The sequence below is a fragment of the Bombus affinis genome, chromosome 7 (genome assembly GCF_024516045.1).
Source record: "Bombus affinis isolate iyBomAffi1 chromosome 7, iyBomAffi1.2, whole genome shotgun sequence".
Lineage (NCBI taxonomy): Eukaryota > Metazoa > Arthropoda > Insecta > Hymenoptera > Apidae > Bombus > Bombus affinis.
This window is the reverse complement of record NC_066350.1, coordinates 16,601,720-16,623,788: the sequence shown is the minus strand read 5'-3', so window position 1 is coordinate 16,623,788 and position 22,069 is coordinate 16,601,720. Positions and strand designations below refer to the sequence as shown.

Sequence of the window (22,069 nt, the reverse complement as noted above, 5' to 3'; positions counted from 1 at the left end):
AAAATTATTAAAAATTAACTAGTTAAAAACGAACCAGTATGCAGACGGCGAGTTAAATATATTGAAATACTATATTTATTATAATGAAATATAATTATATATACATTATATGTGTATGTATATATATTTCTTAATATTTGAATATAATATGAATATAATAAATATACATGTTTATTTTATAAGATTTAATAATTTATCTATACGTGTAATCTGTTTGTGATTCTGTTTATGAGCGACGATGTTCAATTAATTTGATCTAGCACAAGACGTCTGTGAAGAATTTTAAAAGGATGGTGTATTCTATACGAGTATAAATAATTTATCAAACTTCTGTAAAATAATACATAAAATAAGTCTTATTCGTATGTGTACAATTGAACAATGTGTGCAATTAATAATCATTCTTGTTCGGTTAACGATTAATTTCTTTATGTTATATTTTATATTTATATTTTATATTAACATATTAATCTAAACCCCACTCGCTTTCCTTCCACCGACCTCTAGCGAATCCGCAACGTCGAAAGATGTTCAGTTATCGGCGCGCCGTGATGCGAGCAGGAACTGTTTCGCATTTCGAGTAACTCGCTATCTCGTTTATCGATACGGTTAATAAATTTTTCGTAAATTCACAAAATCAATCTATAAACTGTTCTCATTTCAATTCGTTTGAAAGTAAATAAGTCGAAAGAATTTTTATTAATTAATTTTACTCGTGATTAAAAGACGTGTTTATTACTTCTCTTTTTACTTTTTACTTGTTTCTTCTTTTATTCCTCTTTTCTGAGAAATTGAACGATCGACTAGGAACTAATTGTGAAATCGTAGAATAGTGTTTGGGATTTCCTTATTGAAAGAATTGCCTAGGACTCAATTTTCGTAAAAGGATTTATATGCGCGTTCGTGCACATTGACAAACGGATTCAACATCGGCGCGTTCCTGCGATTTCGTTAACCATTTGCCGCCCCTGGAGTCTCTACGAATTGTAACTGTGAGTATAATTCATTTTTAAAACGTACAAACCGTTTGAAATAATTGTAAACTAGTGACATAGTAGTTAAAATTCTTATAAATCATACTCAATCTATACGACGCATTGTATTACGACCAAGCTTCGATTGTTTCGATTTGTAGTCTTAGTTTTATTACGTAAAATTAAAAAACCATACAATCTCTAACACTGGTATTACATTAAATAGAATTTGTAATTATTAAACATACACGAAGTGGACTTTGTTTCTTATAATTCCTATAATTTCGTTTCATAAATAAAATTTGCCTGTTTTTCAAGAACGTATCTCTTCTACAGTTCTTCGAGCATAAACATCCAAGTATGTCGTCGTCGTCGTTGTTGTTGTTGTTGTTGTTGTTATGTCCTGAGGCAATACTCACGCGATCGTATGAACTACGCAAGTAATTGCGCTCGAGAGTGGCAGCTGTGTTTTGAAATACGAGCACTAGTTGGTTACCTCTCTCAATCATCCGATCGTTATAGGAAATAGCAATGCGTTGTGAAGATACCCGATACCGATGCCACAAAAGCTTACCAAGTTGAACTGGACGATATTCCGATAACAAACCGTGGTTTGAGGAAAATTTTCACGCGAATCAATACTGCTTATCGAGCTCGCTGTGTAAACGGTTCTAATCGCAAGTCACAGCTTTCCGAAGGATAAATTCTAGTATACGCGAGAAAAAAGTGTTATTGTCCCATTGAGGCGTTCATGTTTTTTTAAATTGTTTTCACTTATCGCGTAAAATTTCTCTTTTTGTCATGCATGCAGACAGTTCATAACGACATTCCAATTTGTCTCACTCTATTTGCTAATTTCGTAGCACACAGTACCTATATAAAACGGGGGTGAATATTTGGAAATTTTAATATTGGCGAGATAACAGGATACGATTCAGATATCGCGCGTATTTATGAAATTCTTCGAGGTTTTCGGCGTGCCATTGCTTATGTAATGAGATCAATAAAATGCTTTCTAAAGTCATTATTAGACTTTGAGAATTAATATTGAATTTCGGGTAAATAACTTCTACGAATGGTGAAATATTTATTTATGATGATACAATTTAAATTATTTTATTGAAATAATTTTGGGCAGATCAGAATTTTAATATTTTAATTGTTTGTAAATTTTTATCTTTTTCGTTATTTCATTTGTTTATAAAGCAAACGTATGCATCACCGCAGAGGAAAAATATTGTGTCATAAAATGAGATAATTCATGAAACATGTTGATCGCAGATGACAGTATTACTAATTTCCTTATCGAAATTTAATGCCTTTAATATGCTAAATAAATATATTATATTCGAAAACAAAATAATATAAAATTCAAATAATAAAAATTGCCAGTAGTTTATATTATTTTATCTTGAATGCTCAGAAAAAGCTTTCACTATCGTGAAAGATAGAACAGCAATATGTAGAATATGTCGAAATGTCAACGAAGTTGCATAACAGGTAATTTGCATATTATATTTCCCCGGATTTTAATTTCTGATGTTTCTGGAGCTAATGTAAAGTTCGCGAAGCCTAAAGATTCTGGAATTTACCATCGTGAAATTCTATAAAAAAGTAACTAACGATCGTGCAAATTGAATTTTTTCATATCTGCCATATTAACATCATTTTAGATTTGTTCGTCGCTGCGAAACCCTTTCCCCCCCCCCCTTTTTTTTCCTAGTTCAAGCCCTACAGATATTGGACAGATTTTCAACGAAATATTAAGTAAACCATTGCTATTCCACGGAAAATTTAATACGATTCTGAGGTTATTTCACGAATCTATTAAATTCAAGATACTCGTTACTTCGTTGTGCACTGTGTTATTAATAAGGAATTGTTTTAAAGCGAAATATTAATTCGATGAAAATACTATGACAAAGACAAATCTCGGTACGCATTTTGTGGAGAAACGGCATGTACAAAGAGGAAATAAAATTTGAAGAAGCTATGATAAATTAGTTTGCGTTGCGAGTTTCCAACGCAATTATAAGTTTTTGAATATGGGTATATAAAAATCTAGTTTGACGTTATTTCTTTCTTTCTTTCTATTTTGTTTCCCCTCTGTTTAATATGATATTTAATACGCATTACTTTGAAACACGACATCGTTTCAAAAATCATTATTTTTCACCGACAAAGTTATTAATCAGGAAATTTAGTTTGATCTTATTTTAACAACTTTGATTTCTCTCCTTTATTTCCTTTTCTTATAAACTGAAGTTAGATTTTCCAATCACGTTAGATGAAATTTGAAATTACGTATCTCAGAATTAGAAATTTCTCGCGGGAAATATTTCTTGTGAAGATGAAATGATAAAATCAGTATCCCTTCTGGCACACATACAATGTTCTTCTCTCAACAGTGATTTGTCACCGACTCTAATCATTTGTCAAAGTCTAGTCATTCTGATATAACGACAAAATATAAGGACGTAAATGGTTCGAAGGTACGCCGGTTTAACGTTTCAAGCGACGGAAGGAAAATCAGATTGTATTTGTTATCTCACGATGTGTAAAGCTGTATAATATTAAACACAGAATATCTCAAGTTGTATCGTACCGGTGTTAAATTTCTCAAATATTTTGGACTCCTTTATCATATTTTGTATTTCTAATTTTACTTCTATATTAACTATAGATAGGTCTAATAGCTTTTTCTTTATTGTGACAATAACATGTACGTTGAATGAGAAACAATGAAAATTCTTCAACATTGTGCCTTTTATTGCATAAAATGAAAGATGGCTTTAGGGAGCATTCGACTCTTCATACGATAAATTCCTATATTTTCGATGTAGAATGTATCTGATTTTTTATTACGTTGTAATTAATGATTAATTAAGATGATTAATTAAGTGATTCATGGACATACATGTTTAGATAAAGGATAGGCATAATATTCGCATAAATATTATACAGGTTTTACATCAACAAATTTATGAATATCTCCGTGCTATTTATTTGAAAATAGATTCGGGAATAAGGAATTTCGTGAATTAACAGAATTCTGCCAATTTTATGAAATCTCTTTATGAGGAATAAAAATAGGGCGCTAATAAGTATTGATCTCTATGATCAATCAATCAAATTATCGAGAAATTCAGCAAAATTAAATTTGCACTCACTTTTATCTCATCGTTCACAGAATTCGCAATTAGAAATTCCAATAATCCTCGTTAAAAAACATTATCGAATAACAGTCTCGTTATAAGTTGCTTCAACAGTTATTGCCATTTCTGTTAATGCCGCAACAAGGGCCGGTATCGTCTATTTTATTGCTCTTTTTTTATGCTTTTAATTTACAAAAATTAAATGCCAATGTAATTTCACTATGAAATCGCTTTAATAACAGTTGTTAAATCGAAAGATTATAGAAATGTTTCGTATGAAAGCGTTCGAGTTTAAAATTATTACGTAATTATCTTTTACGCCAACTCTAGCAACGTTTTTGCATTTTTTTCACCATCCATGGATGAGCAATGATCTGTGTAATTGATGTACGTCATGTACAGCGTGAGTTGCAGTTGACACCGGAAAAAAAAAACGAGCGGTATTGGTCATATAAAAAAGAAGTGAAAAAATATATTTCATTTCTCTTCTTTTTCATGTCTGTGAATCAAATCTTGTTCCCATTTTTAGGTGAATTTCCGTAGAAAGATCAAACGCATAATTACCACATGGAACGATGGACTATCGAGAAGAAACAATACCTACAAATTGATTTGCTCGATTTGTTAATACGATTGCGTGAAATGATTTAATTAAACCCGACCGATTGACGGGTAAATGTCAGATAATTTCGTGTCATTCAGATTTTATAGCCCGCCTGTTTCGAACTGTTTCATAACTGATTACGGTTATTTGTTACATCAGTGATTATTTGCAACAAGAGCATTATTACTGCGAATTAACAACAGTAAAATTTATCTTTTGTAGTCGATATTAATTTTATAAAACTAATTAATTATTTAATTAATTTTATTTCTTAATATTTAGATGTCAGAAAGTAAAGTATGAAAGAAACAGTGATGATCAAATTAACTGTAATAATGGCTTAGTTGTTATGTTCAATTCTTCTCACTTAAGTAATTCTTTTCTGGACAAAGGACCTTTTTTTCTGTAATTCAACCCTCATAATTACTGGCTATGTCGACCCTTTAACTATAAAATGTTGGATGTTTAAGCATAAAATGAACTTGTACTAGGTTTTCTATCAGAGAAAACTGCCTATTTTTATCAATCGCTTTGAAAGCAACGAGCAGAGGTATTGCCGGAGTTACCTTTATTTCTTTTCATTTTTGACAAAGTTCCGATATTTTATCAGAGAATAGAACGGTTTTGCTTGAATTCAATAAGACGCGCTTGAGAATTTTCGATACCGAAAAAATCGGAATAGGTTCGATTTGATAGGAAATATCGAAGGGTAGAAAAATGAGCAAAATTAGTTAAAAAAATTAATCAAATTCCTTACTATTGATTTATTCTTTAAATCCGAAATTTTCTGTCGAAGTTATATTTTAAATATTAGATAAATTTTGTCGAAGAAAAGATTATTTCACGGCATCAGCTTCCTTTTTAAAGTAGATACTTTTAGGGATTGTTTTTTTTTTTTTTTTTTTTTTTTTTTTAGAGATTACTCTCTTTTTGAATTTCAATTGCATTCTTACGCGTGTGATATTTTAACCTTTGTCTGATCATAAAAATGTCATGTTTATTCTAAAAGACGAGCAAAGGATGCAGTTTATATTCCTACGTTGATTTTAACTGATAAAGCTTTAACTTCAACCGATAATTTTAGAACGCTTGGGCAGCATCCCGAAGTGTTCCTAAACATATTATGTTTTATTTAGCCAAGACCTCCTTTGGGAGTAAGCCGCCCTCTAGCCATCTCGAGTAGTTTATAATCGTTGCTAAGCATCCATATTTGTCATTTAGCACCGTTACGTGAAACTAACGTATCCTATAATAAATATGAAGGAGTGTATGAATTTTCCTGTAATTCTGGATTCGAGTGTCGTATTTACATTTTCTACGTATGCATATGACAAGAGTAAGGTTTGTCTTGTTTACATTTAAAGATTATAAATACGAGAATTGAGTTATCTGACATTAACAATGCCAGCTCAAAAAAAAGATCATTTTTAAAGCTTTAAATTAACAGTTTTTTTTTATTTAAGTTGAAAAATAATCAGTTTCTTATAGAATTTTTTATTTCTTGAAAAATCGAAGTACTGCGAGACACATTGTACAGTAGTTCGTTCCATTTTTCATGCAATTCGAAAGTCATCGTTGCTCATACATGAATAAGGCTTTGTATCGAATATTATGAAAATGAGAGAATTATCGAAAAAGCTAAGTGAAATGAACAATTGGCGGTGAATTTAATGTCCTTCCGTTCCTGGTACACGGAGTTCGTGTTAATGGCACGGCGTTGATAAAAATTCGTTGTCGTTACCCAGAATTGCATGGTCTCGATTGTATCAATTTTGCATAAAAAGCACAGTTTCGCCTCTCTTTCTATTGCTATCATACGCTGTGGCAAATTAATTTTGAAATTGCAGAAACATTTAATTATTTCCTTAAAAATTGTTACGTGTATAATACCGTATAAATGCAAAATTCGAGAAGAAATCAACGTTGATGTAAAAGTAGTTTGAAGCGCACGTTACGAATAATTAAAATTTAACAGAACGTTTTATTTCACTTGGGTGGCATACAGCACACGTATAATGCCGACTTTCTCATCTCTAGTCATGACTCGAATTAGCTGGTAGACATCGGCTAGAGATTATGTGAGATTATGTGATGCAAAGTAAAACATTAAAGATATGCACGGATGAGGCAAGTTCTAAAACAACGTTTCATGGCATTTGCAAGCTGCAAAGGAGAGTTCTTACGAGGCAAGTCGCGTTGAATGGAAGTTTCATCGAATACGTTCAGGTTCAGCCTTTAACGATTCGTTTGTTCCATTCGAACGCAGTAATACTGTAAAATAGAACAAAGGTTATGTAAAATATGATTTTTTCGTGAGAGAAAACGAATCTACATATTGTCAAATTCAATGCCCGATGTTCAGTTGAATAAAATACGATTCGATTTAAATTGAAAACGGACGAATCTGAACGTCTTTTGCGAACCTGTTTGTGATACAATTGAAACAAAAAGAGTGTAAAGAAGTTCGTTTATACGAGAAATCCGGCAGTTTAGCTTTCTTCGGAATTATCAGTAGAAAGAATAATTCGAACGATCACGGGATCAAGTGCAGAGGTGGAAACATTAATAACTCAAATACTTTTACAACAGTTAATACATATATTGGAAGTCAATCGTTGCGATAGATGCGTACTTATACGTAGACGTATTTTAGTGTGGGACTGAATTTCGATGTAACCGTTGTCAAGCTCTACAACATCGGTCAATCTTACGAACCACGGCACTTTGGCAAACGATACGATTGTTCTTCGGAGACAATATGTTGTCAACGTCGTCTAGAATTCTTTAAATAGACATTGCTCGAGGAGCAATATGATACATGTAACTGTCGAGAAAATTATAAGCTAGTGGAATAGCTGGATTAATATGTTTAACCAACAAGTAGATGTTCAGAATCATCTTTATGGGAATTAAGATATTATCACCGGCATTATTAACGTCGAGGATCGATAAGGCTTAAATGTCTGACAGTTTCCTGCCTCTTTCCCTTTCATTCTTCTTACTTTTTCAGTCATCGATCTTACAGTATCAACGATGAGTGTTGGGCAAAATTTTATTTACGTATCGAATAATAAATAACAAATTAAAATAATATTTCAGCTGCGAATAAGAATTTAATTTCTTGTTTAAATAAAAATTATTTAAACTATGCCAAAAACAATTTATTTATTATTTCTTACTTGGAAATGAAATTTTATTTTTATTTGGTTTTGTCTTATCTATTTTACTTTGTACAATGAAAAAATCGTGAAATTAATATAATTATTTTTTATTTTATTTTATTTTAATTTAACTATTTTGATTTTAATATTACTTGCTTTTCGAACAAATTGTCCGGAAGTTTATTTGATGGTGGGTGTATTCATCGTAGCTAACAAACATTATTAAAAATTGCAAATTTTTCTTTAGATACTTCGTTCGTTAGAACATGTATTCAGCTTAACCATAGTTCAAATATTAACGCTATAGACCGCATAAGTGCGTGAGCACCTTGTGGAAGTGGAGTCCTTTTATTCTTCTTTATTCTAATTTATTTTTAAATATACAACGACAGTAACTCAAAACGTAATCGATTTGAGGTTGAAACGCGATAGTTTAGATTTTGGACGTTTGATTTTTCTTAGCTTCCCTAATAACGTCGTGTTACGAGTGTGCGTTCGAGTTCTATTACTAAACGTTTGGCAGATTGTCGTGTTATTGCAAATTTGCAAATTTCGTCCAACGACAGATATTATAGTTTAGAAATCGACAGTAACTACTGTCAACAACATCAAGTATAGTGATTTACGATGTCTGTTTGAATTTATGAAGTTATTACTGGAATTTGTGCTAATGTTCAGTTGACAAAGTTGTAGGCAATGTTTCTCTAAAATCTGTGTAGATTTTGGGAGTCTAATATTGGGAAAGCTCGACTAATGCAATTTAGAGGAATTAGATCCTATTTTTACGGAAATTTGTTGCACCGTGTTGAACATATAGTTTTGAATCGAAATAAAAAGAATAACGATGCTCGAAACTGTCCTCTCATTTCCGAAGTACATAATTCTTGTTCAGGGAGTTCCATCCGCTCTGCACACTTGGTTCTTTTGTCGGCGAGAGATACGTAGTTGGGAAGGCACTTCAATTTCTTGAAACTTTCCCAAGGGTAAAGTATACGATGTATTCTATTCGTTCTCAGTTCTTGTGGTAATCCTTCTGAAATATAGTACTTAATCCCACTGTGCAGTTGCCCGCATAACTTGCAACTTTATGCAAGAACCTCCCTGTGGCTTTTGTTATTTACAATGACGAAATCGCCATAAATGCCATTTTCAGAATTCCGCCTTGAATGAATTAATCATTTAGAAGACATTTTGTTAAATAATTATATTTCCAACATGTGTATCCAAAATTACAATAAGTAGTTACTTCTGCTATATCTTTTTATTTAAAATGGGATATTCTTAATGCTAATTGATGTAACTATTTATGAGTTTCATTACAGCCTTCGTTTCATATTACAACAAAGGTATGAAAAGAATTCTAAGAAATATTAAAATTAAGAAGTTTTGCGATTAAAAGTATTTTTTTCTTAATATTCAATCCAGTCGTTTTATCATTTTCGAAGATTCGTTATATATCTTAGTTTATAAATCCACTCATTAATTACCCTTCATATCAAAGAGATCTTATTTACTCGTTGGAATATTGCGATTAAACATACATCAACGCTCATAATTAAGTCGCAAGTTTCCGTGTTTTTTTTTTTTTTTTTTTTTTTTTTTTTTTTTTTTTTTTTTTTAATTGACTAATTTTATCGATTGATATAAAGGTATAAACTATCATACAGGAACGTCTTTCTTATTTCACTGTACAAACAAATGTATTTTAATAACTCGTTATCGCAGTTTCTTTTTACAATCAAGTCGATTAAGCGACACAAAAGAAAAACCGATAAACTCGATTAAAGGACCAGAGTGGATGAACTATCCGAAAACAGAATGTTGTAAAAGCTTTTATAATTTTGTAATACCCTGACTAAATCTTCCATTGTCTCGTCCAATTAATATCTGGGCAAAATTTGTCGTTCCAATTTTAAAACGGAAAAAATATAAAATCGAAAGTCTGATAAAAAATATGTGCAAGCGTCACGTTTATGTCAAAAGAATCATAGAATTTTATACTTTTTCGCATTTTTAACATACATTTCCGCGTATACCTATATTAAAAAGATTCCACCTCGTGAAAGTAGACAATTGAGTATACAAACAATTTTTTGACGCAAATATTAAAATACAGCTGTTAAAAACGTAAATGCACAGCAATGGATTTTTTGTTAGATTTTCTACACTTGTTAGATTTTCTACATGACTTGGAAAAAATTCTCATAAAAACGCTGCAATACATTTTAATTCGAGGAGAAGATATGTAGTTCGTACATTCTAAACCGATTACGTGCAGCACTTTCATAAGTTTACGATATCTTGATTTATATCGAGAGTTCAAAAGTGCAGTCGAAGCAACTTTGAACGTTAATCGGTGTGCGCCAGCCGCGTCCAAATTCTCTACGATCGATATGCAAATCAAAGATGCAAAGACCACACATAAACGTTATTCTTAATATTCTTCGGTATTATCCCAAAATCTGTGTCCCTTAGATTCCTATTCGAATTTATTAGCTTATTACAAATCCTACGGTTGATTTTCGCGTATAATTAGATCTGATCCTTCTATAGTCTCTCTAATTATGTGTTATACTTTAACGTCATTTGCAGGGCAAACTCTAAGCCACGTGTTAGCTCAAAAGCTGTTCCTTACAGAAGTTAATCTATCATGCTTGTCGCAAACAATGCAAATAGAAATTGTCGATTCCATCCTCGTCCTTGCCTAGACCATCCATTAATTTTTCGTAACTTCGATCGAGTCGAGGAGGCTGTTTACAGGAGCAGGACTATTTACGCAGCCTCCCTCATTGGTATTCAATGATCACAGTCGTAGAAGCTGTCGCCCACACGTTATCCATCCACTATTGTTGTGATACTCCTTTCTTTCAAATCGGTAAAAATATATCAGGCAAAGGAAACCTTCTTATTAGCAAAAATTCATTTTATTTCTTCTACAGATACGACAAGCTGAAAATCATTGCGGCGTAAATTAAAATTTTGAGAAAATTTTTTTATTTAATCACGTATTTCGATTCTTTGAGAGAATCGTCGCTTTAATTTCATAATTGATTTATAACTTTGTTCTCAAGCCGTAGTACCTTTTCATGATGTGATAAAATATAAGGAATCGTTTATAACGATAAGTACAGAATACTATTTTATAAAAGATAAACGTAAAAATGGAACGATTTAAATCACTGTGATTCTCAGCCAGCCATGTAACATATAAATACTTATATATATTTTTCTATAACGGGATCTAAAATTTACAATTAATTAGTTCGTTACACGAGCATAAAACGAGTTGTCAGTTCGGTTGAATATCGCATTTCGTCGAATCGTCGTCTCATTTTTGCCCCTTGTAACTATCGAAGTTATGCTTGAGAGACAAAGGAAAAGGAGAAATTTCACGTATGCTGCGGGTGATTTCAAATTGTATCGAAGTTCATTCACCTGGTTCTTGTAATTAAACTGTTAACGACGGTAACTTATGGATTAATGAAAATGGTTATAGTAAATTTGAATCACATTAACAGGTATCGATGCGACGAATATCGATTAGAGTGATGGATTTAGACTGCAAATTCCCAGATGCCAAGAAGTTACCGAATTAACTTAACGGGTTGATTGGTTTAATCAGCTACTGATAGACTGATGCGCCTCTGATCGATATCTTATTCCACGGAACCACTTGTAGGTTTATTCGATGAATTAGATGACAGAAATAAGCTAAAATGGTGTCCGATGTATCCTGTTATGGCAATTGTTTGTATTGATTTCTGTATATTCTCAAGCGGCCAAGCGATTTTGCGATTTAATGTCCATCTATGCTATCTGTAAAATCCATTATTGCTGTTAGCAGGCATAATTTATTAAATATAATTAATAGCAATCTATTAATTAAAATTAACGAAGTTTATTGGGTTTCGACTGAATTAGGAAAGGCATGGCTTCGAGGATTTTCAATATCGAAGAAAAATCTGGAAAACGATTTTGTCTTCGACTATTATGAACGATTTTTGTTACAAGTCATTCGAGTCGGTTCAGAAATTTCTAATATTTTTTTTTTTAAGATAATTTATGGCATGTTATTAATTAAATTCACTAAGTATTGCAGGATTTTGATTGAAGTAGGGAGAACATGGCATTGAGGATTAATTTCTTAATTTTAATTGAGAAAAGAGATAGGAAAATTGTTTCATTCTTAACTATTTCAAATAAATTTTTGGGATAAGTCATTGAATTTGTTTTAAGGATTTCCAACATTCTCTTTGAAGTGTGTACGATAAATAATCAATACATTCTAATTAACGTCTTATTGGATATTCGGTATACTTACTTCCAATAGTAGATGTTTGTATTATAACTTGCGAATTGATAGCAGGCTATCGATCGAGGTATTTACAGGTTTAATTGGTTTCGAGGAAACCAGCGTACAGATTTTATTAACGCTACCAACAACGTAATTCGATATTTAAACACTTATCAATGTATAAATCTGTGTTTCCAACGAAATAGTTAATTTTCAAAGTAGTGTAATTGCCTGTGCAATTAAAATTCGTGTTAATAGTTTGAGAGCAAGTGGAAAATCCGTATATTAGCAATTAATTCAAACTTAGATCCGATGAGAATACATATAATTCGTGGAAAGAAAGGTTCTTGAAGTTTTTCTTTCAATGAAACATGCTTTCAATAAAATGAAAAAAAATTGTCGGTTTCGTCCCTTGACTTTTACGTAGTATCTGTTATACATCATATATTTTTTCGTTTCATATTCTTACGCTCGTAGTTTTTCCTGCGACCATATCCCATTATATTCTATGAGAGAAACGTCTTGTTATTTCATCTTTTTAAACTTATTGAAGCTAAATAGCTAGAAAATTCTCTTTTATGATAGTTGAACTATATATGGATTTAATTATAAAAATATTTCAATTTCAGTGAAATTTAGTATACCTTTGTCGAGCACTTTTAATTTATTTAATTTCATATTTGAGACAGAATTAGAAGCCAATGAATGTAAAATAGAAAAATTTTTATTCGCATCATAGTGTTTTTTGGGGTTGTTCGTATTCGGCGCGCTTCCAGTTTGTTCTCTATCGGGAAACTGATTACACAACGCGTTAATTACAGAGTGATAACAGTGAACGAACTTTCGATGTATCCAACTGAAACGTACCCGAGACACATCGATGCTTGATTACCTGTCTTTGTGTTTGTAGACAGCTGATAGTTCGTTTCGTAAGTTTATCTGCCGAATACCGTAATTTCATTAATTATATCTCGCGAACACCTCACTGATAACGCGTCGCTCGTTAAGAGTAAAATATTGTAATACGTTTGATACAATAGCTATACATACAATAAAAGCGAACGCTCTAATTAGGACATCCGAGTCTTGAGACATCACTGTCTCGTATTCGCTTTTATTGCGTCATTTGCTTAGAGAATGGTTTCTAAGAAAAAGGACGATAAAAAGGAGAGAAAAAAAGGAGTTCCAAAGAAGGATAAGAAATGAGAATACAGGGGAGAAAGAGAGTTGATGACAAAACGAGTATGAAGAATAGGAACGTAAAAATGAAGAAGAGAAAGGATAATAAGCAAGGAGGAGATGGTAATGGAAATGTGGAAAAGTTAAAAAATAATAGAACAAGGAAATTGATATCTTTGAAAATAATAAAGATGTAACAGAAGATAGAAGATAGATAAAGATGAAATCTATAAAAAGTCTATGTCAAATGTCAGTTGAAATCTGTAATTTCATCTGCAGATCAATTAGCGTCGTGTTTTACTCACAAATTTCTAATTTTCGAAGTTCATGTTTCTTCTTATTCGATTATAGTCGTCAGCGTTCAACCCCTCGCCACGCTTCGTTTTCTGGGAATCAAACTCGGTTATTCGGAATTGAAACGTGTCCTCCATTCTTTTGCCTCTTTTTCGTGTAACGAGGCGGCGTTATATTCACCCTGAAAAGTCCTTGTTAAACGACAACACAGAAATACCGATTTGATTGATTGCTCGGCTTAATTAATTAATTACAAAATCGATCAACTCTGGCTAGAACAACAAACAAAAATTATTTGCCGCGTTATCGCGTAGTATTTCGTCAGATGACTTACTTTATCAAAGTATAAAAATTCGGCATAACGGAATCGTTAAAAGCGCGAATTATATTAGAAACAAAAGATGATTTTCTAGTTTTTCTTGATGCTTTCCTTAAAAGAAATATCTGCTATATCGCGTACTAGGGTTAAATGTTTCCCTACATCTTTAATTTTCGAAATAAAGTAAAAAATGTAAGCAACAAATGGTGCGTCTTAGGTGTCCTTTTCGCTTTTATCATTGTTCAAACATATTTAAAAGTTTAGAATGCAATAACAATACATGATATGTCATGTGAATAAAATGATATGTCATTTTATTCGAGGCGGTATATTGTCGTTTCAACAGCAATTCGATAGCTGTTACTGTACGTATTGTACTGAAAAAACGTTTCGCAAATTCATCTTTGATTCACAAAAGTTTACAAAATTGCCTATCGAAGGTTGCAAAATTAGATACGTGATGAACAGTGTAACATTGTTCATCGAGTCAATTCAGTTTAAGGATTCTGGTTCTGGTTTCAAGGGTTGAAAAGGATTTTTACATTTCTCTGCATATATCGAACGAGTGAAACATATCTGGCAAAGAATCTTTGAATAATAAAAAGGAAATTTGAAAAAAGATAAAAATTGATAAGGATAATTAAATTATAGTCTCCGTTACAAATAAAATTAAAGTACGCAAGTTCGAGGATGCGCGTGACAAGATCAATTGCACGTGATGATTAGATGAAAAATCAAATTAGTCTCGTAGTTTGTCGTCGCTTATCATTGTTTGTCGCGGTTTTGATGGGACAGATAGCCTGGAATTTCGGCGACGAGAGACACCTGAAGTGATTGATATATTGCTAAATCGATTAATGCACTTGGGCAGTAGGCGTGTTAGCCCAGGTTTATCCTTCATGAAGTTCCAAGAGAAACGGCTAAGTGGATAGGTACATACTCAGTGTAGCTATCGGCTCAACACTTATGATAGAGATAAACTCGGAACACCATTAATCCGAGGAAGAGAATGATCTGGTATCTCGCGAATGAGCCGTGGCATTTCGAAGACATTCTGTATGAAGCGTGTGCACCATGACACACCAAATATCAGTATTCCACTCTTTGTAATTCTAATTTGAAAATTTCCTTATATCATTTTTATGTTGTATAAATTATAGTCATGAACAAGTTAATGCGCTCAACAAGAAATTAATGTCTGCTAACGTAATGCGCCGTGAAAGCATCAGAGAACATTTTATCGATTTCTAAACAATTTCCTAGAAATCCTTAACAGGGTGAAAAAGGTTAAAGTTCGAGTATCACCGATGAAATCTTCGAATTCCATTTACGAAGCTTCAAACGGATAGATGAATCTTGAAGAAGAATTCCGTTTTTATTATTCAATCATACGTTTATTGTAATCTCGAAACGAAACAAATTTTAATTAAGAAACGAAGACACTATTCGTAATACCAATAGTTAAGACAATAATAAAAAGATTCTAATTTGATTTTAGCGCTATCCTTCGTACTCGTTGACGCTACAATCGTGCGACATTTCCCAATAGATCCTCCTGTTCACGCAGGAGTTGCGTTTTTAAGGTGTCCTTAAAACGTTCCATTTCCTTCGGATTCTTCATTGTACAACGTATGAAAAGGGTTTGAAAGTTGAAGGAGTTTTCTCGAACATCATTGCACAGTCACCCAAAAATCTATTACTTTATTTGCTTCGATGGATTCTTTTTCTCTACAAAGTTCAATCTATCGAAAATTTAGAAATACGTATCGTTTCTAGTTATTCTAATTTCGTCGAATCTTCGATATCTTCGATACCGACGAAAGACCGGGAATTTACTTGTTTCTTTGGTCGTTCGAAAGTTTCGTCCTTAGTTTGGTATACGTGTATAGGTATTCCACGAGGGATGGATTTCGGAATGGATGGTCTTACTTGTAAAAGAATCGTTCTCTTTTCGTCGTAGTAAGAAACTTTTCGACTTTACGGATTCATCACGGTGCAGGATTAAAGCGGGATTAAAAAAATATTCAGCGTAGAAAGTTTGTATAACGTAAGAAATTATGTTGACGACGAATGAAGAAATATTTAGCACATTTAAAATTGATAATTTAAACTCTAACGCAATCGAAATGATTAATTTCGTTTATATTTCATATTTTCATGTCGTAAAGCTAGTCGTTGCTTGGAAGATCGTTTCGTCTTTTGTCATTAAACGATTTCTTAAGTTTGAAGAAAAATATGAAATAATCTTTATTAATATATAACACACGATTTATTGTTTCATATCTATGCTAAAATTTTGTTATCTATCGAAAGAGGGACGAAAGTGGGATACGAAAATTGGATTTAAAATGAATATTAAATTTAATTATTACATAATAATTAATCTCACTTTGCATCAGAAACTTGTACACACACATGTCAGCAGAATTTCTTCGTTTCGAGATTGAGTTACGAGATAAAGTGATGGCTGGGATATCCGGAAAGAAATAGGATTTACTTCATCGTGTACACACGAGTTTCATATCTTTAGAAGTCCGTAACTTTTGATAAATCGAGAACTTTCTACCCTTGTACCCATAGCTCTGATTTTTCTCATCATTCCCTTTCAAGACACGCTATCGAAACGATCAGACCCGCTATCGATCGCCGAATTACCGATGGAAATGATATTGTTCTTTCTAGAATTCTTCAGAACCTAGCCACCCTTACATTCTAACGAATTTTGCCATTGAAACGAACAAATCGTGCCTCTGTTTCTCATCTCAAATAATCTGCTCTTTGAAACAAGAAAAGAAAGAGGGGAAAAAAGGTTAAAGGAAGTTTTATGATAAAACTGCAAGGAATATCGTATGTAAGAGCATCAAGAAATATTTTGCATTTTTTGACAGAATATAAAGTAGAGTAAATGATATTGATACATCCTTTTTTAAATGCCTTTGCATACTGTAATGGTCTTTTTTTAATGCATACTGATATTTCGATGCATCAACTACTACTGTTTAATTACTCTTTAATTAATTGCTGTAACTTTGAACAGGAAATGCAAACAAATTTCAGTTTGGTTTTTTCCCACCTAATTAGCAAAAACCTTAAAATTCACTAACTTAGGGGCTTGGCGTTTTGGAACGAAGAAATTTGAATTTAAAGCTCAAAATTCATCTGGGGAATTTTAAAAGTCTCAAGTAGGAAGAATTCGATTTATTTGTTTAAAAAGCAAGTTCCTTACATGACATGCGTTAGAATGATTCAGACGTAACTTTAACTTTTGAAGATATTATATACGGAAGACGGTGGAGAAGCTGTGTGTTTTCGAGTTATAAATAATTTTACTTTCAAGTGGTAGAAAGGAAAGGTAAAGGCAAAGGAAATAACGAGATCTATGAAATCTCTATTTAAATCTCTCGAGAAACTTCTTGTCGATACTTCTCGTCAAAGTAGGCGAAAGCTGGTCACTAGAATACAAAAGAAATTAAAATAAAATAACAAAATGAAGTCGAATATACGTCTAACAAAATACAAACGAATAACAAACTCTATTTTTGTATCTATAATAATTCCCATGTAACATTTCAGTTGTATAGAAAATTGATCATATTTTGGTCGTCTTCCATACGTTGGTCGTCTTCCGTCTTTGAGTTTCATTAGTTCGTGAGTTTCTTTAAATAACGCTAATGCTCGGACAACTGTCGAGAAATCCTCTAATCTTAGTATCTTCTGACAGAGAATCCCGTGCTCGAGAGTACCTTTCTCATCCTCCATCTTGATTTTCAGTCACGTTGCGAATACGTAATGAGTCGATCCCTCTTAATAAGTAGTTTCTCCGGTGCAAAATTGAACGATGTATATCGACTTCGATATCGAAATTAAATTCTCCGGCGGAATATTAATATTTTGAATATTTTTGTAACTGTAGTTATTCAGTCACCACGGCGTTCCGTGATTCAACTCCAGTGATGAAAGTGCAATATTGGTTTGTAAATTTGTTCCTTAGCTCTTTGTGTTCTTTGTTAGGAAGCGTAAAGTAGTTAGACTTTAAAATGGAGATAAAATATTTAATCCCATATCACTGCGAGATTATGGTTCTGACAACGTCTCCAACGTTAGTTCGGAATCGACGATCATGGCAAAAGTATTATAGTTTAGAAACCAATGGTAGTTTAGAAAAAATGGTTTTCGGAAGTGGAATTAGCTCAAATGAAGATGAACTTGATTTTAAACTGTTGAAAAATGAGGTCAATTATATTCAAGAATGCATCTTGGTGAATGCTTTATAAATTATCATACAAAAAGAAATACAGAAATTAATATTATAAAATCATATTTTCAAAGTTTAATAAAAATTATATTCTGATAATTTATCTATATTTACAATTTTTTCTTTTTTTTGTAAGTTAATTTGAATATAAAATCATTTTACGCTAGCTGTAAGACACGCGTCACGTATAAGCTAAATCATCCGGAGTAACTGCTACGCCCGACCGAAAAAGTCCTCAAATGTAAAGAATCAAGTTATCTTTCCCGTCGATCATTTCATAAGAATATAAAGTATGATAGAAACATCAAGTACGTGTATGTTATATTGAGAAGTTATGTAAATTAATTCTTGTCGTTTTTGAATCTTTTCTTTTTTCTGAAAAATAGTATATTTTGCATGTAGTACGTTTTTAATTTTATTCCGGGCTTATAGTTGTTCTAGTAATAAAATATTTTATATATATGTAGTAAACTAATAGTAATTTTAATAATGCAACAAAAGAATTCATTTTAGAATTCATTTAAGGTTCTTTGAAGATTGTCATTAGAATGGCAGACACCACTGAATTAAAGTTACGTATGTTTGTAGAAGATCCGTGTCACGATCCGTTATATTATACTACTCTGAACATGCTCCTGCCAGAGTAGATGTTATAAATCCATGATCCGGGCAATGTTTCGTACGTTAGGTACGTGTTTTGATTCAGAGATGGTTCTTGCTCAAATTTTCTTTTATGCACAAATCGCCGTACATGCAATTCTATAACGACACTTCCACAAGTTAAATACATGTACAATATAGACATTTACGTTCCCTATAATCGCGTCTTTACATTTCTCAGAATAATAAATTTCTCATCAATTCACTTCATCTCTTAACGTTATTACTTCTTGAAATAATTCCGTGCAAATTGTTCAATTACTTTAGATCTAATATAATCTAGGCGATTCCGTATTCTGCCCTCCCAATCAATTCCACATCGGTACTATTTTTCCACTTAATTTGGGAATTGAATGAAACACTTTAAAAATATTGATAGCATTAGTTATATATCAAATTTACATCGTACAGACAAAATTTGAGTTAATTCGCGCACACCATATAGCAACGCCGATGTTAATTATCATCCGCTAAGTTTCTTCCTTGGTGTAATTTTTTAATTTCTCGAGATGTTTAATCGGTGGAATAGAATCGAGGGAAGACAGAGGGGATCCAGCCTTCGGAATGGGTTATCCGAGATCGAAGGACCGGGCGTGAACGGCCACAGTAATTAACGAAGGATCAATACATCTTACTTTACGCGCTTGCAGATACCACCTCGGCGAGGCAAGGACGGAAATCTCGAGAGAGTAATCATTTCTTTCGCGGACGATTAAATATCTGAATGGGGTAGAACGTCAGGTGGAATCGAGATTAGGCAAAATAATCAAAGACGGCTGTCCCTCTGTTCCCAGCTTCCATTAATTTTATTCTGTTGGCTCGTTTACTCTCGCTCGGTAACTCACTTGCGTCACACGAAAATCATACCTTTTCCCTAGCACTTGGCTTGTTAAAATACTTTTAATCGGTAATTATAGAGAAAACCTAAAATAGCAAATGGTAAGTTCCCCTAATTAATCCCATAATACCGATTACCGTGGCATAGTTAACACGAAGCCAAATTTTAGGATAGTAATTTTCATGATTAAGAAAAAATGAGAAATTCTTTACCCCTTGATATAAATGAAGCGATGTTTAAAATATTGTATTATTTTAATTTTTAAATAATAGAAATGTCCATTTCCATAGGGTCATTGGCTCTATTATAGAATTAGATATAATTACTCTATTTGTATCTACTTCAACTATGAAAAAACATAATATTACACGAACAGCCGTGAACAGAACCGAATATGGCGATTATTGTCCACCGCAAAGTAAACATCCACTCTAAATTGTGACTGCGGTTTGTGGCAACGATACAATGAATTTCAATTTACGACAACACGGCACTTGATTCGTGTTGGTAGTACAATAGTCAATTCAATATCATTAGCGCAGAAAGTAATGGAATCTTCGTTTGCATAATTTATTTTTCTCCAGTTATTATATACGTCGAATTTTTACAAACAATCGTTAAACCATTGTAATTAAAAATAGCTTTAAAACATCAATCGCGCGATAATTTAATTGAACGAATCGAAAAAATCGACGGAAGTTTTAACTCGTATCGACAGTCTTTCCCCGTGCATATTTCCACGATCCAAAATACCGTTTGGGAAGTTTGGGAAGCCTTTCATCGAAACAATTTCGTGATTGTTTCCATAACTTTGTAACGATGTGAATTTCAACTTGCCGCATATTTTCCCCGAACACATTTTATTCTAACTGGTGCGTGTCACGTTTCCTACACTTTTAATTTTCAATTTATTCGTATCGGACGCGATCGATTTATTGGCTTCATCCATTTCATGTAGGAAGAACACATATGTTTATTTATATATGTTAGGAAATCTGAAACTTTGAATTGGCCACTCTCGTCCGCGAAACGCAAGTTCGGTTATCCCTCTCGCTATAAAAGCAGCTTTATGATCGAACTGCGTAAATACCATGCTAAATTGGCTTTGATTACCCTCGCGATAAAATTGACATTGACGTCGAAACCTCGGAGAAGACGTGTTAGCAACGTCGATGACAGAAACGATTCATCGCCTGACATCGTTGGCCATTGATAAATTAATGTTTCAAACAATTAACGCCTTTAGTCTTTTTCTCGTTTAACTTGTAAGCCGTTAATTCGTAGTTGGAGCAACTTCTCTTTCTAAATAGATTTGTGTATCGTGTCTGTTGTTACTTTCACGTTGACCTGAATGAATTCGATTGCGGTGCAATCGACCGTGCAAATCGTTATTTCCGTGACGGTTCAATTTCCAACAAGGATGAACGTTTTTTGTGACGATGAACAAATCTCGTCTGTTTTACCCTGATGGAGCGAAATCACACGTTATTGTACACTACTGAACACGTGTAGGTGATTTTATTCACGGAATTACATTTTAGAGAATAATTGTGATATTTAGTTCTTTTGTTTGCGCTCATATGGAGTTACACAATAATAAACTAAATAACTAGAATAAACAAAAAATAGAAATAGATTAATTGCTCGTATTAATGAATTAAACCAAACAAAAATGAACTTTACTCAACGCTCTCATTACCAACAAATAATTTTCATTCAAAGTTTATTGCTATATCATTAAAATTTTACATATGCGCTACACATAGATTACTATAAAATTTTATACCAAACTCGCTGGTTTTTTAATTAGTATGTTAATCAATATCAAATGTATATCGTAAAAAATTTCTAGGTTCAAGATTTTCTAACATTCTATCAATGATTCAGTTTAAGGATAATAATCGTGCGTTTATTTTGTGAAATATCTTTTCGTGATTTATTCACATGCGATTTCTTCAAAGAGAATCTAATAAATATATAGATGCTTTTAAATGAAAGGCTTGCAATATGCAGACACGTGGAATTATTTTCTTTGTACAACAGAATTACACCCACGTTCGTATATATTCGTAAAAGAAAAAAATCTAACGAATATGGGTGATGCATTTGAGAAATAAAATTCTTTTCCCACAGAAAAATGAAATGTTCGCCTATTTGTGAATAGCCAAAGACAAAAGAAGTTAAGAATATCGCCATATTATCCCTGAACAATAACCTTCTCACTTTTCATCCCCACTCGGTGCATTTATTTTCACCGTTGTCTTATTGCATTTTTAATTATCACGAGCCACCTTGCGTTGTTTGAATATTACGTTGACATCGAACAAAGAAACGAC

General features: G+C 32.6%; 1 protein-coding gene across 2 annotated transcripts in view; it reads left to right on the top strand.

Moving 5' to 3' along the window:
* The first annotated feature begins 536 nt into the window (after nucleotides 1–536).
* Nucleotides 537–22,069, top strand: part of LOC126918834 (synaptotagmin-5-like) — a 99,648-nt gene continuing 78,115 nt past the window's right edge. For both annotated transcript variants that reach the window (XM_050727257.1, XM_050727255.1), the window contains exon 1: nucleotides 537–992. The gene's annotated coding sequence lies outside the window, so the exon portion shown is untranslated. The remainder of the gene's footprint in view (nucleotides 993–22,069) is intronic.